Raw genomic sequence first — 13723 nt, forward strand, 5'->3', positions numbered from 1 at the left:
TCTTTTTTGTTGTCTGTACTTCATATGACAAATTTTGTTTTTTATGTTAGTTCATATTCTTTTCTTGTTACTTATGGTAATTAGATGGGTAGCTTGGACCTCCAAGTAGATATTCCTATGTAGGGGGCAGAGCTTCCAGGATTCAGAATCAGTGGTTCCCCTACTGGCTATTAAGGTGGACTCTCACAATCCAGTCTTTCTTATGATATATTCTGTCTCCAAAGCTACAATTGTTTCAGAAAGAACTTCTGCCGAATTTCCCTTCCTTATACATTTCTGTTTAGGATGGGCCACAAGAGAGATTCCTGTGAGATTTGGATGGTAATGGGAAGAAAGATGACTTTTTGTAGCTGACACAGATTGTCACCAATCTGCTGACTTACCTTGTTGGCATAGAGCAATGTTTGGGCCTGCAATCGCTCCTCCTTTCCCTGAACCTCTGTTCAGTGTCTCTGACTCCTGGAACAGATATGTGTGTTTAGCTCCATGATCAACGGACACCAGCATTTGCAGAATATCCTTGTCACCAAGGACAGAGACATTTAGAATAGACATGGGTTTAGTCCATCCTTATGAAGTCCTAGCTTGTATTCTTGGGGTTCCATCTTGCTTATGTTCTTCTCATCTTCTTCCACGCCCTATCAGTTTCAAGCTCCAGCCTTCAACACTGAAACATGACCTTTGAGGGACCACTTAGCCAGCCCTTGCAATTGCATAAGCCAATTTCTTGCGTAAATTTTGTATGAAAATAACCTAATTTGAATGGGTTCCCACTGGCCAAATCTGAGATAGTTTGTACATTAAAATAATTAAGATAGTAAAATAATATTCATGGAATAAAATGCTGTACATTTACTGTTGACCCTTTTGTAATTAATTTTAGGGGCAGGAATAAATAAATGAATGATAATACTCTTCTTTCAAATTACTTATTAATTCAGAGGGGCATAGGAATTATGCATTAGACAAAGCTAGCAGACACTGAATTTAAATGAGCAATGAAAGATTCTTATCTGATTCAGTGAATATCCTGTTGCTCTTTTCCTTATTTTGTTGTTCAAATGAAAGATTCTTATCTGATGCCATGAATATCCTCTTGCTCTCTTACTTTTCTTGGTGTTCACATTTTCACGGATTTGGCCATTGGGAGCCCCTTGAAGCTGGATCCTGTGTCCTTTAGTTATGTTTCTCTCATTCTTTGTGTAATTTCTTAGCCATTTTTTAAGGATCCCTTATTCCTTCAAGTGGAGAATATCTCAGATTAACTGTTCATTGTCACTTGGTTGTATGTATTTCTAGGGCTGTAAAAATTTTTTTTAATTTAAATTCAGTTTAGTTAACATATACTGTATTATTAGTTTCCAGGGTAGAATTTAGTGATTCATCAGTGCATATAACACCCAGTGCTCATTACAAGTGCCATCCTTAATACCCATCACCCAGTTACCCCATGCCCCCATCCAACTCCCCTCCAGCAACCCTCAGTTAGTTTCCTTAGTCTAGGGCTTTTCAGAGAACATGGGAAAGAGGTATAGATATATAAATATAAATATGTATATATTTTGATATATATGTATTTTGATATATATGTATTGATATGTAAATATAAATATGTATATGTATATATTTTGATATATATGTATTTTGATAGATATGTATTGATAGATATGTAAATATAAATATGTATATATATAAATATAAATATGTATATATATATTTGTTTCCACAGATACCTATAATTCTCATTCATTACCACTTCTTAATCTTCTAGATTGTTGTATTTCATACGTTGGCTAAATAATAAGATACTACACAAAGATTAAGGTAGAAATCTGAGTTGATTAATTGCTACAGATGGGTAGTCCTAAATTAGTATAAGCTTTTGCTTTCACATTTTAAGATGATTATAGCTCATAAGAATACAGCTTATTCACCTATTATTTTCTATCAAAAACCAGTATCTTTCTTGCACAAAATAAATAAGTACTTTATATTTTACAAATATGACAGAAGTCATAGTCAGCCTAATTCTATTTAATAAGTTTGATTCCGAAGATGAACAACCAAAATAGACCTTGTGACTGATAATACTTGGTTGATCTTATTTCACACTTCTGAGTAGATTATAAATATACATTAAACAATCAGTAGCCTTCCAAAATAAATAGTGATTTAATGTTTAAAATTCCCCATGGCGATTTCCTTTAAATGTGTGTATTGTACAGATAAGCTGTTGCTGTCTAAAACTCAGTGATTTAGTTCTGAATGACTAATTAAGGCTCATGTGACTATGGGTCTTTTACTGGTAGACTGATTGATGTATTGGGTTGGTCAGCTTTAGTCATTTTAACTAGGCTTTCTCACACATCTGTGGGTTGGTTGGAGATCAGTGATCTAGGCTGGCTGGGCTGGGCTGAGTTCCGTATGTCTCTCATCATAGGCAATGACATAGTTAAGGGGGAAGCAAAAACACATCAAGATTCTTAAGGCTTATGCTCAATATAGACACACAATCACCTTTAACTCACTTTATTATCCAGAGTAAGTTCATATGGATGTATGCAAATGGAGGGGCAGAGAAATATACTTTATTCCTTTAGTGAAAGGAACTGCAGAATTACATTGCAGAGACCGTCAATGCAAGAAGGAAAGAAAAATGTGGTCAATAATTTCATCTAAGACCTTGCTGGCTTTTGGTGGACCATCACCATCATTCCCTGAAGGGTTGATTAGGAATACAGAATTCCAGGTGGTTCATATGTATATTAAAGGTAGGGAAGAGCTGATCTAAGAATATAACTATGATACTACTTGACTCTCTCTTTTACTTAGATTTCTTGAATTCCGCAAGTATGCATGGAGCCCAGGGCCTTTGCTATCACTGTTTGCATGCCTAGAACACTTTTTATATGTCTAAGTAGCTCACTATGTCTCCTACTTTAAGTCTCTGCTCTATTATCACCTTATTAAAAAAACTTCCTGACTAACTTAAAATAGAAATATATCTCCAACACATCACCCTCCTTCCTCCCATCGTCATTTTTTTCCCACCATAGCACTAATTAACACCTGACTCGTTACATATATTTTTCCTTAATTTTAATCTATATTCATTAGAATAAAAGCACTAAGAGAACACAGACTTTTGTGTTTTATTCACTGTTGAATTCCTGGTATCTGGAATAATTCAGGCATTTACTGTATGCTTAATAAATGGAAGTTAATAAGAATTAAGTTGAAATATTTATGTAGAGTTAATTTTTTAATTAAAATATTTATTCTATAGCTATAACCAATGATCAGACTTAACTGTATATGTGGATTTTGTTTGGCTACAAGTTATAGAGACACACATACCTTTTCAAAAGTAGCTTAAACAACATATAGTTATAGCTTCCTTTCTTGTAGGAGATATAAATATATAAAGGAGATATAAATATAAAAAGAAATTTATATTTTATCAGTTCAAGGCTACTGTGGTGGCTCCATAACATCACCATTACCTGAGGTTCCTAATTTTCATCTCTACCATCTTTTAATCCTGATTCATAGTCTCAGTTTTGCATCCTGTTTTGAAACGGCCAGTGCAGTTCTAACCTTCTTGTATGGTTTCCAGGTAGGAAGAAGGAAGAGGAGAAAGAGATACAAGATTATTTGTGAGCTGGTCAAGACATTCTTAAGGCACTTACCTAAAAATCCCTTTCTATAATTCCCATTAGTGTTAATGACCAGGAATAGTACTTATCATCAAATGGCCATTCTTTCCTTCCGTGGGAAATTTAGTATTTTCTCTGGACATTTTATCACCTCCAACAAGTTATGGTTATATTAATGCAGAAGAAGCTCTGCTATAGTATTTTACATAAAAATGAATATATTTACCTTTGTTTTTAAAAAGATACATTTGTTTTTTAATGACAAATAATAATAAAAACTTGACTAAATTTAACAGCATTTGTAGTCAGAAGAAATTTATGAATACCAATAGACATATTTATATATTGCTCTTCAAAACTTCATGTTACAGATTTGTTTTATAAATTATACAGCTTTTCATTTCTTTCAATTGAGTGTTTTTTGGCAAATGTAGAAAAATTATAAAAATGTAAAAGTTTTGCAAACATTGATAGTTGGTAATTTAATTACTAGCAAGTTATATCTGGTAACTTTAAACATCTGTTTTCTGAAATCCTTATTCAGCAGAAATTACATGTGACTTTCACGCCTCTTTAATAAAAAATTGACTCTTTCAGCTGAACAGGGTCCTGTATCAAGATAATACTCTAGCATTTGAGTTATGTAACAAAACAAACTTGCCTGTGTTGTTAATCCATGTTTGTTTCCATCATTCTTCCAGAATACTTCATGGTGCTCATTTAGAACTATGAAGATGAGGAAACTGGCTCTCTTTAGGTTTTCCAAATTTTCTTCTTAGTAGAGAGCCTTATCTACCTCAAGTCAGAAGGCTTTAAATCATGTAACTAATGATGTGGTAGTAGCTGCTTCCATGGGGACTGTGTTAGTGGCAAAATTAATGTATCACTCGCTAGCCACTTGTCTTTGTATTGATCAGTTTCCACAAGGGGGTATATTGTCATATTTGTACTCAGTACTTGCCCCAGGCCACTTAACTATTATAACAGAAATATCAGCTCTTCTTCCCTGAAATATTGTATTTTACCCTTCTTTTCCTCCCACAAATGAGAGTATGAATAAGCTAGACTCAAATAGAATAAAAATCAGAACAGAGGCTATTTTTTTCTTTGCAGTAAAGACTTTCATTTGCTGAAGTTTTCATTTTCAGCAAAGTTCACTGAGGTTTTCTATTTGTTTATTGGTAGCTGGATAGAGTTTGATAGTGGTGATGCAAGGGTATTTAAAGAATGTAATTTTGAGTTCAGATCTTGGGTTAAGAATTTATGACAGCCCAAACACAAAGTGAAGACACATATCTGCTCGGCTTTCTCTGCCTCTTTCCTTCTTTGTACACTGCTCTTCATCATAGCATTACCTTACTTATTGTTCCAGGTCTCAAACAAATGTCTTTTAGTTCCTCTAACACTTCAGTTTAGTGCCCACTCAGGCCTGCCCCATCTGGTCTTTGTTTGGATCCAGCACTCCTGTCTTTTTATTTCTTGGCCAATGTGTATTTGATTCCTGCATGCCCTAACAACTTCTATAAATTAGAAGGGGTACATCCTTGATAGAGACGATGCTCCTATTCTACATATCCTTGCATTGTTAGCAATTACTAGTGGAATTGGAAAGATTTGAATGGATACTTAGAATTTCCAAAAAGCCTCAAACCACACTGAATCCCTTTGTCGTCAGTGGCAAGGAGTGAGACTTTGGTTTTACTCTAAACCAGTATTTTGCAAACTACTTCTAGAAAAAAACTTAAAAAAATTCCAGCCATTTGAAGATCAATACATCTGTAAGATATAATAAAAATTTTGCAATAATGTCAAATTGTTATGAGCTGCTAAACACTTAGTCCCACTGTCTGTGAGTATGTGTCCTGGACTGACATCACTCCACAGACAATTTGACTAGACTGTAACTTTAAACTCTCCTCTTTATTTGTTCTTCACACATTTTTAATTTTTTTTTATTCTTTTATTTACTTTGAGAGAAAGAGAGAGAGCCCATGAGCACAGTGGGAGAGGCAGAGGGAGAGGGAGAGAGAGAATCTTAAGCAGGCTCCACACCCATCATGGAGCCCAGTGTGAGGCTCAATCTCATGACCCTAAGATTATGACCTGAGCTGAAACCAAGAATCAGATGCTTAATAGGCCAAGCCATGCAGGCACCCCTGTTCTTCATACATTTTTAAAAGATTATAGTATTTGTTAAATTCAAAATGGATGAAAGACCTACATGTGAGATAAGAAACCATCAAAATCCTAGAGAAGAACACAGGCAGCAACCTCTGTGACATCTGCCATAGCAGCTTCTTACTAGACACATCTCTGCAGGCAAGGAAAACAAAAGCAAAAATGAACTATTGGGACTTCATCAAGATAAAAACTTCTGCACAGGAAAGGAAGCAGTCAACAAAATTAAAAGGCAACCTTTGGAATGGATATGACATATCTAATAAAGGGTTAGTATCCAAAATCTATAAAGAATTTAGCAAACTCAACACCCCCCCAAAACAAAATAATCCACTTAAGAAATGGGCAGAAAACATGAATAGACATTTTTCCAAAGAAGACATACACAGATGGCTAACAGACACCTGAAAAGATGCTCAACATCACTCGTCATCAGGGAAATACAAATCAAAACTACAATGAGATACCATCTCACACCTGTCAGAATGGCTAAAATTAACAACACAGGAAACAACAGGTGTTAACAAGGTTGCAGAAAAAAGGGAATCATTTTTCAATGGAATCCTCATTCTGTTGGTGGGAATGCAAACTGGTACAGCTACTCTGGAAAACAGTATGGAGTTTCTTCAAGTTAAAAATAGAACTGCCCTACAATCCAGCAGTTGCACTATTAGATATTTACCCAAAATATACAAAAATTACTGATTTGAAGGGATACATGCACCCCGATGTTTATAGCAGCATTATCAACAATAGCTGAACTAACTATGGAAAGAGCCCAAATGTCCATCAACCGATGAATGGATAAAGAAGAGGTGGCATATTATATATATATATATATACACACACACACATATATACACACATATATATGTATATATACACACACACACACATATATATATAATATATAATGGAATATTAGCCATAAAAAGGAATGAAATCTTGTCATTTGCAATAATGTGGATGGAGTGTATTATACTAAGCAAAATAAGTCAGTCAGAGAAAGACAAATACCATGTGATTTCATTCATAAAATGAGTAGAAATTCTGGAGTTGAAAAGTATACTAACTGAAGTGAAAAAATCATTAGAGGGATCCAGCAACAAATTTAATCAGGCAGAAAAAAAATCAGTGAATTCTAAGATAAAACAATCAAAATTATCCAGTCTAAAAAGCAGAAAGAAAAAAGAATTATGAAAAATAAACAAAGCCTAAGAAACCTGTGAGACACCATCAAGTGTACCCAGATAAGGATAATGAGGGAACCCAGAGGAGAGATAAGGAATATTTGAAGAAATATGATAAAACTTCACATATTTGATGAAATACATGAATCCACATATTTGAGAATTTCAGTGAGTCCCAGGTCAGATAAACTCAGAAACATCACACTGAAACACATTATAATAAAACTGTTGAAAGGTAGAGACAGAATCCTCGAAGCAGCAAGAGAGAAATGACTCATCATATAAACAGATCCTTTAAAAGATTAAGAGCTGATTTTTTCATTAGAAACCATGGAGGCCAGCTCGGGAATTTAGTGACTTTAGTTTACTAGAAATGATGAACTATAAATTTTTGTACCACGAATTCTACTTGTTGGTGTATTGCCTTTTAAAACTGCAGACTTTAATGTAAAAGAGCAAGGATGTGTAAGACTTATGTATGCACTAAAAAATACAAAACACTGTTGAAAGAGGTTTTAAAAGACCTATATTAATAAATTGGAAGGCAATTAGGATAGCAATAATCCCCCACATTATTTATGGATTCAGTGTAAACTCTATCAAAATTTCAAGTACCATTTTTTTTTTATTTTCAGAAATAAACAAGCTGAGGGGTGCCTGGGGGCTCAGTTGGATGAACTCAGACTCTTGGTTTTGGCTAGGTTTGTGGTCTCGTGGGTCATCAGATTGAATCCTGTGTTGAGCTCTGTGTTGAGATCTGTGTTGAGCATGGAGTTTGCTTGGGATTCTTTCTCCCATCCTTTGTTCCTCTGCCTGCTCACACACTCTCTCTCTTTATAAAATAAATAAATAAAATCTTAAAATTAAAAAAAAACTGATCCTAAAATTCATATGGAATTTTAAAAACACTGAATAGCCCAAAAAGTCCTGAATGAGAAAACCGAAGTTGGAGGCTACATATTTCCCAATTTCAAAACTTACTATAAAGCTGCAGTAATCGAAACAGTGTGATACTGGCATATTGGTAGGCCCATAGACTAATAGAGTATAATTGAGAATCCAGAAATAAACCAATACACCTATGGTCAGTTGACTTTCAACAAGAGTCCCAAGATCATTCAACATAGAATAATCTCTGAACAAATGGTTCAGGGACAGTTGGATCTGACAGGCAAAATAATGAAGCTGGACCTTTACCTCACCACATACAAAAATTAACTCAAGGTGTATCAAATACCTTAATTTAGTACCTAACATTCTAAAACTCTCATAAGGAAACTCAGGGATAAAGCTTTATGAACTTCAATCTGGCAATGAATTCATAGATACAATACTAAAAGCAGAAACTATAAAAGAAAAAATAGATAAGTTGGACTTCTTTAAAATTAAATACTTGTGCATCAAAGGACAATATTAATAAAGGGAAGAGATAACCCACAGAATGTGACAAAGTATTTGTAGACCTTACATTTGATTAAGGTCTACCAGCCAGAACATATAAAAATGCTTACAACTCAACAACAAAAAGCCAAACAATCCAATTGAAAATTAGACAAAGGATTTAAATAGACATTTCTCCAAATAAGACATACAGTTGGCCAATACATACATGAATAGATGCTTAACAGCATTAGTCATTAGGGAAGTGCCAATTAAAACCACAAAGAGATACCACTTCATGCCCACTAGGATAGCTGTAAAAGAAAGGAAAATAATGAGTGCTCACAAGAATGTGGAGAAATTGGAACTCTCATAGATTGCTGGTGAGTTTGTTGAATGTTGAACTGCTCTAGAAAACAATTTGGCAGTTCCTCAAAAAGTTTAGCTTGGAATTGTTATATGAGCCATACCCAATTGATTCAAAACAGGTTTTTGAACAGATACTTGCACATCAATGCTCATAAAACATTAATCACAATAGCCAAAACGTGGAACACCTCAAATGATTATCTACTAAGGACTATGTAAACAAAATGTGGTATATCCATATAATGGCATGTTATTCAGCAATAAGAAGGAATAAAGTACTGATGCATGCTACATCATGGATGAAACTTAAAACCATCACACTAAGTAAAGTAAGCCACATATTTCATGATTCCATTTACATGAATTGTCCAGAGTAGGCAGATCCATAGAGACAGATTTGCAGATCTATGATTTGCAGATTGATGGTGACCAGTACTGGTGAATGAGAGAATAGAGAGTGACTGCTTAATAGCGATGGGGGATGAAAATGGTCTGGAATGAGGTGGTGGTGATGGTTGTACTACATTGCAAATGTATTAAAGCCATTAAAATGTACACTTTAAAGTGGTCAAGTGGTAAATTATATTTTGGATTATACCTCAAACAACTAATATAATGAATACATATAAAAATAAGCCCATGTCCACAATAAAGTTATACATGAATATTCATTTTAGTACTATCATTCTGGCCTCAATGTACTAAAGGCAGTAATCATGTAGGGAAATACAGAAATCCAGAGAAGAGGTATTGTGACCTAGGAGAATAGATGCAGAGATACTGAGTGAATAAAGAGATCTAGAAGGGATAGAATCATATCAACTGAATTTGGTGATTGATTAGATGTGGGTTCTCCTATGTAGTTTTGACTTGCAGTAGAGTGGATTAGGATGTACTTCATTAAGATAATAAAACAAGCACACACACACATAAAAAAACAACATACCTCTGGGGTGAGATCATGATGTCAGTTTCAGACATAAGGAGTTCAGTATTTTATCAAACAATAAATGGAAGCAAAAAAGTGGGTGCTGGGACTAGAAGTAGATGACTAGAATATATAAACATATTATTGACAGTTGAATCCAAGGGACTGAAGGAAATTTATCAGGCAATGTGAAAAGAAGGTCCATGACAACAGAAATCTGAGGACACCAAAAATTTAAAAATAGGCACAAAAAGGGTCTCCTGGGTGATTCAGTCGGTTAAGCATCCAACTCTTGATTTTGGCTCAGGTCATGATCTCAGCGTTGTGAGATTGAACCCCCTAGTTGGGCTCTATGCTCTAAACTTAAACCAAATGGATTCTCAAATTTCATTCTACTCAAAATTTTTTCACTTACCAAATGGTGACCCTTTGGCACCCATGTGCAAGCATACATGTACACACTTACTCATTTATGACTTAACTCAAATTTCCTGAAGACTAGATGTAGTAGCCAAGTTGGAACAAACTTACAGAAGCAATAAATTCAGTTATATCCCATTACATAATAGTTATTAAAATGAAGCAAATTAACACATAACAATTTTAACCAAGTTCCCAGAGAATCACTTTTATTTATTTATTTATTTTTATTTTTTAAATTTTTTTAAAGATTTTATTTATCTGACAGAGAGACAGCGAGAGAGGGAACACAAGCAGAGGGAGTGGGAGAGGGAGAGGGAGAAGCAGGCTTCCTGCTGAGCCGGGAGCCGGATGCGGGGCTCGATCCGAGGACCCTGGGATCATGACCTGAGCTGAAGGCAGACGCTTAACGACTGAGCCACCCAGGCGTCCCCCAGAGAATCACTTTTAATGTATAGGGGACTGTGTGTGTGTGTGTGTGTGTGTGTGTGGGTGTGTGTGTGTGTGGGTGGGTGTGTATGCACATATATAGCTATTAAGTGGTTAAATCAGAATATGAGCCCAGGACTTTGACTTCACAGCCAATGCTATAACCACTTTATACAAATTCACAGATGGAGGTTGTTTGAAGAACACTGAGTTACCCTACTAAACAATCAAGGTTAGGGACATGTAAAAGTGCACTTGGCTTCACATATCTGACCAATGAGAATAAGTGGAACTTTGTTTTTGAGTTTGAGTCCCAGTCCAATAAAACAGCTATTGTTAGGTGGCAGGTCATGTAGCAGGGTTTGAGCCCATGGTGGCCTTGCCATTTCCAGAGATAATTCTGAAGAAGTGGAAACTGTGAGCTGATCAGGCACTCTAATGAGCGTCTATCACAGCATAATTTTGCAGGATTGGTCATTTGCCCAGTGAGGACAAAAGCTATGGGGGGAACCAAAACTACAGGCGGTCATGCCAGAAGCTTCACCTCTGTGCTTCTTTTTCATGTTTAGTGTGGCAGTTACAAAACAAACTCTCCTCAGGTAGCTTTTGTTGAGAATAAAACATTTGAAATTATTCTAAGATTATTTATTATATGGTTCTAAAATTATATGCTTCATACTTTAGAATTGCTTGAACTGCCACAGATCTATAATGGTGTGCTAAACTCTCTGATAACAATTGTGTTTTTATCAGTTTCTCTTTTTATTCGTAATGATTTTACTTTATACATTTTTCATAAAATGTAATTTATCAGCAAAAGGTTCAGGATTGTTGCAGGCTTTTGTGGATTTGTATCTTTTCATCAATATAAAACTACTATTTTTTTTAAATCCCATTACCTTCTCTTTGCTTTCTCCTCTATTCTGATACTTACTTTTTTACCACATCAGTTTTCTTTTTAACCTTTGCTTGATATATCTTTGCTTGTCATTTACTTTTAGTCTTTCTCTGAAGTTTTGTTTTTGTTCAGATTCTTTTTAATAGAATATTACTGTGAATTGTTACTCTATACTATTTGGTAACTTGCCTTTAAAAGAAAGACTTACTTTTCCACATTTGACATATATTTTATATTGCTTATTGTTTCTGTAATGTTCTACTGTGTTTTATAGGCATACTTGCAATTTATTTTTAGTTCTGTATTTTATTGCATATTCATATTTTTTGTTTTCAATTATTTTCTGCCTCAGTTAGACTTTATTATTTTTTAAAAGATTTTATTTATGTATTTGACAGAGACACAACAAGAGAGGTAACACTAGCAGGGGGAGTGGGAGAGGGAGAAGCAGGCTTCCCACAGAGCAGGGAGCCGGATGCGGGGCTCTATCCAAGGACCCCGGGATCATGACCTGAGCCGAAGGCAGACGCTTGATGACTGAGCCACCCAGGTGCCCCCACAATTAGACTTTAGAAGTACTAAAGTACATTAATTATTTTCAATTTTATCTTAAAGCTTTAAAAATGCAATTTAAAAATTATACTTTATAACAATGACAAGAAATTATTTCTTTCAATGTAATTTTGTAAATTTTGTAAATACAGCTTTAGACATTCTTCCACTCTTTAACTTCACTAATTCTTGTTAATCTAGATTGAGGTTATAAATATAGTACTTAATTCATCAGTTCTGTCTCTTTTTCATTAATTTGCTTTTTCCCTCTTTTCCTTCCCTGTTTCCTTCTAGCATCCTTCAGACTTTTTCTATAAAGGTTAAAAATCTCTATAAAGGTAAAAGTATTTACTTTGGTTAACAATCTTGAATATTATTTAAATGGATTTTAAGATTATACATAAAACAATTAAGTTTGAAAATTCATCCCTAAATATTTATTATCTTAATTATTTGCCCAATATTGGATTTGACTCTTACTGTTTTGGCATACACCCTCAAGTAATTTATCTAAAAAAGATACTGGTTTCTTTAATTCACATGGCTCTCAAGATGCCTCACTTTGTGTTGTTTTCACATTCCAGCAATTAAATTATTGTGTATATTATTTCAAGATTGTGTGTGTGTGTAAACTTTGAAATTATACATATTTAAATTCTATATAATTGAATCCTAACATTTTTCTTAAACCTGTTTAATGATTTACTATTTTATAAATATTTAAGATATTAGAGAAGGCTGAGCTGATTGAGATTCTGGTTTTATTGTTAACATTCCAATTTTTTTCTTGCATGATTGTACTTTTTTATATCTTAATATCTCACCAGGTCGGGGCACCTGTGTGGCTCAGTCGGTTGAGTGTCCGACTCTTGATTTCAGCTCAGGTCATGATCTCTGGGTCGTGGGATTGAGCCCTGTGTCAGACTCTGTGCTCAGCGTGGAGTTTGCTTGTCCCTCTTCCTCTGCTCCCCATCTTATGCTATCTCTAAAGTGAATAAATAAAATATTAAAAAAAATCTCACCAAGTCATTCATAGTTGTGGTTCAATTTTCAATTACTTTCATAAACATAATACATAATTTTAGTTTTAAGACCAATTTTTCCTTATATCAGGATGGAAAATTGCTTTAAATAATTTGCTTCAGCCAAATCAATGTACTCTTTCTTTCAGAAATGTCTTTTAATGTATAGGCTTATTATTTGAATATTTTCTCTATGTTTTTAAAATACTTTTTTCCTTCTTATATCCTCTGCATAGGGTTTTCATCTGGGTACTCATATCCCTGCAGATATCTTCTATCAAATGTCTTCACAGGTTCTTGAAATATCTAAATTAGGTTTTTCTTCTTGTCCTTCCACATTTAGACAGTTTCTTCTTTCTAATTGATGTCATACTCTGAATTTATTGGGACCATGGTAAATGTTTTCTAACTATTTATCTGTATATTGTTGCACAACTATATCAAAAGGAATCAGCTCACTTATTGCTCAGGGTTTGAAGTTTAATTTTTTTCATATGTATGTTATATTTCCTGAATATATCTTTAGAAAATGACGTGGGACTTCAGTTTATGATATTGGATAAGGTTCTAGGAAATTGGACTAACCCTTCTCAGAGAAAAAGCTAAGTATTTTTTTAATATTCTAAAAGGCTCTGAATACCAGTTGGTAACCTAATATCAGGCAAAAATGTCAGTGAGGGCAAGGAACTACCGAAAAAATC

The sequence above is a fragment of the Zalophus californianus genome, chromosome 7 (assembly GCF_009762305.2).
Source record: "Zalophus californianus isolate mZalCal1 chromosome 7, mZalCal1.pri.v2, whole genome shotgun sequence".
Taxonomy (NCBI): Eukaryota; Metazoa; Chordata; class Mammalia; order Carnivora; family Otariidae; genus Zalophus; species Zalophus californianus.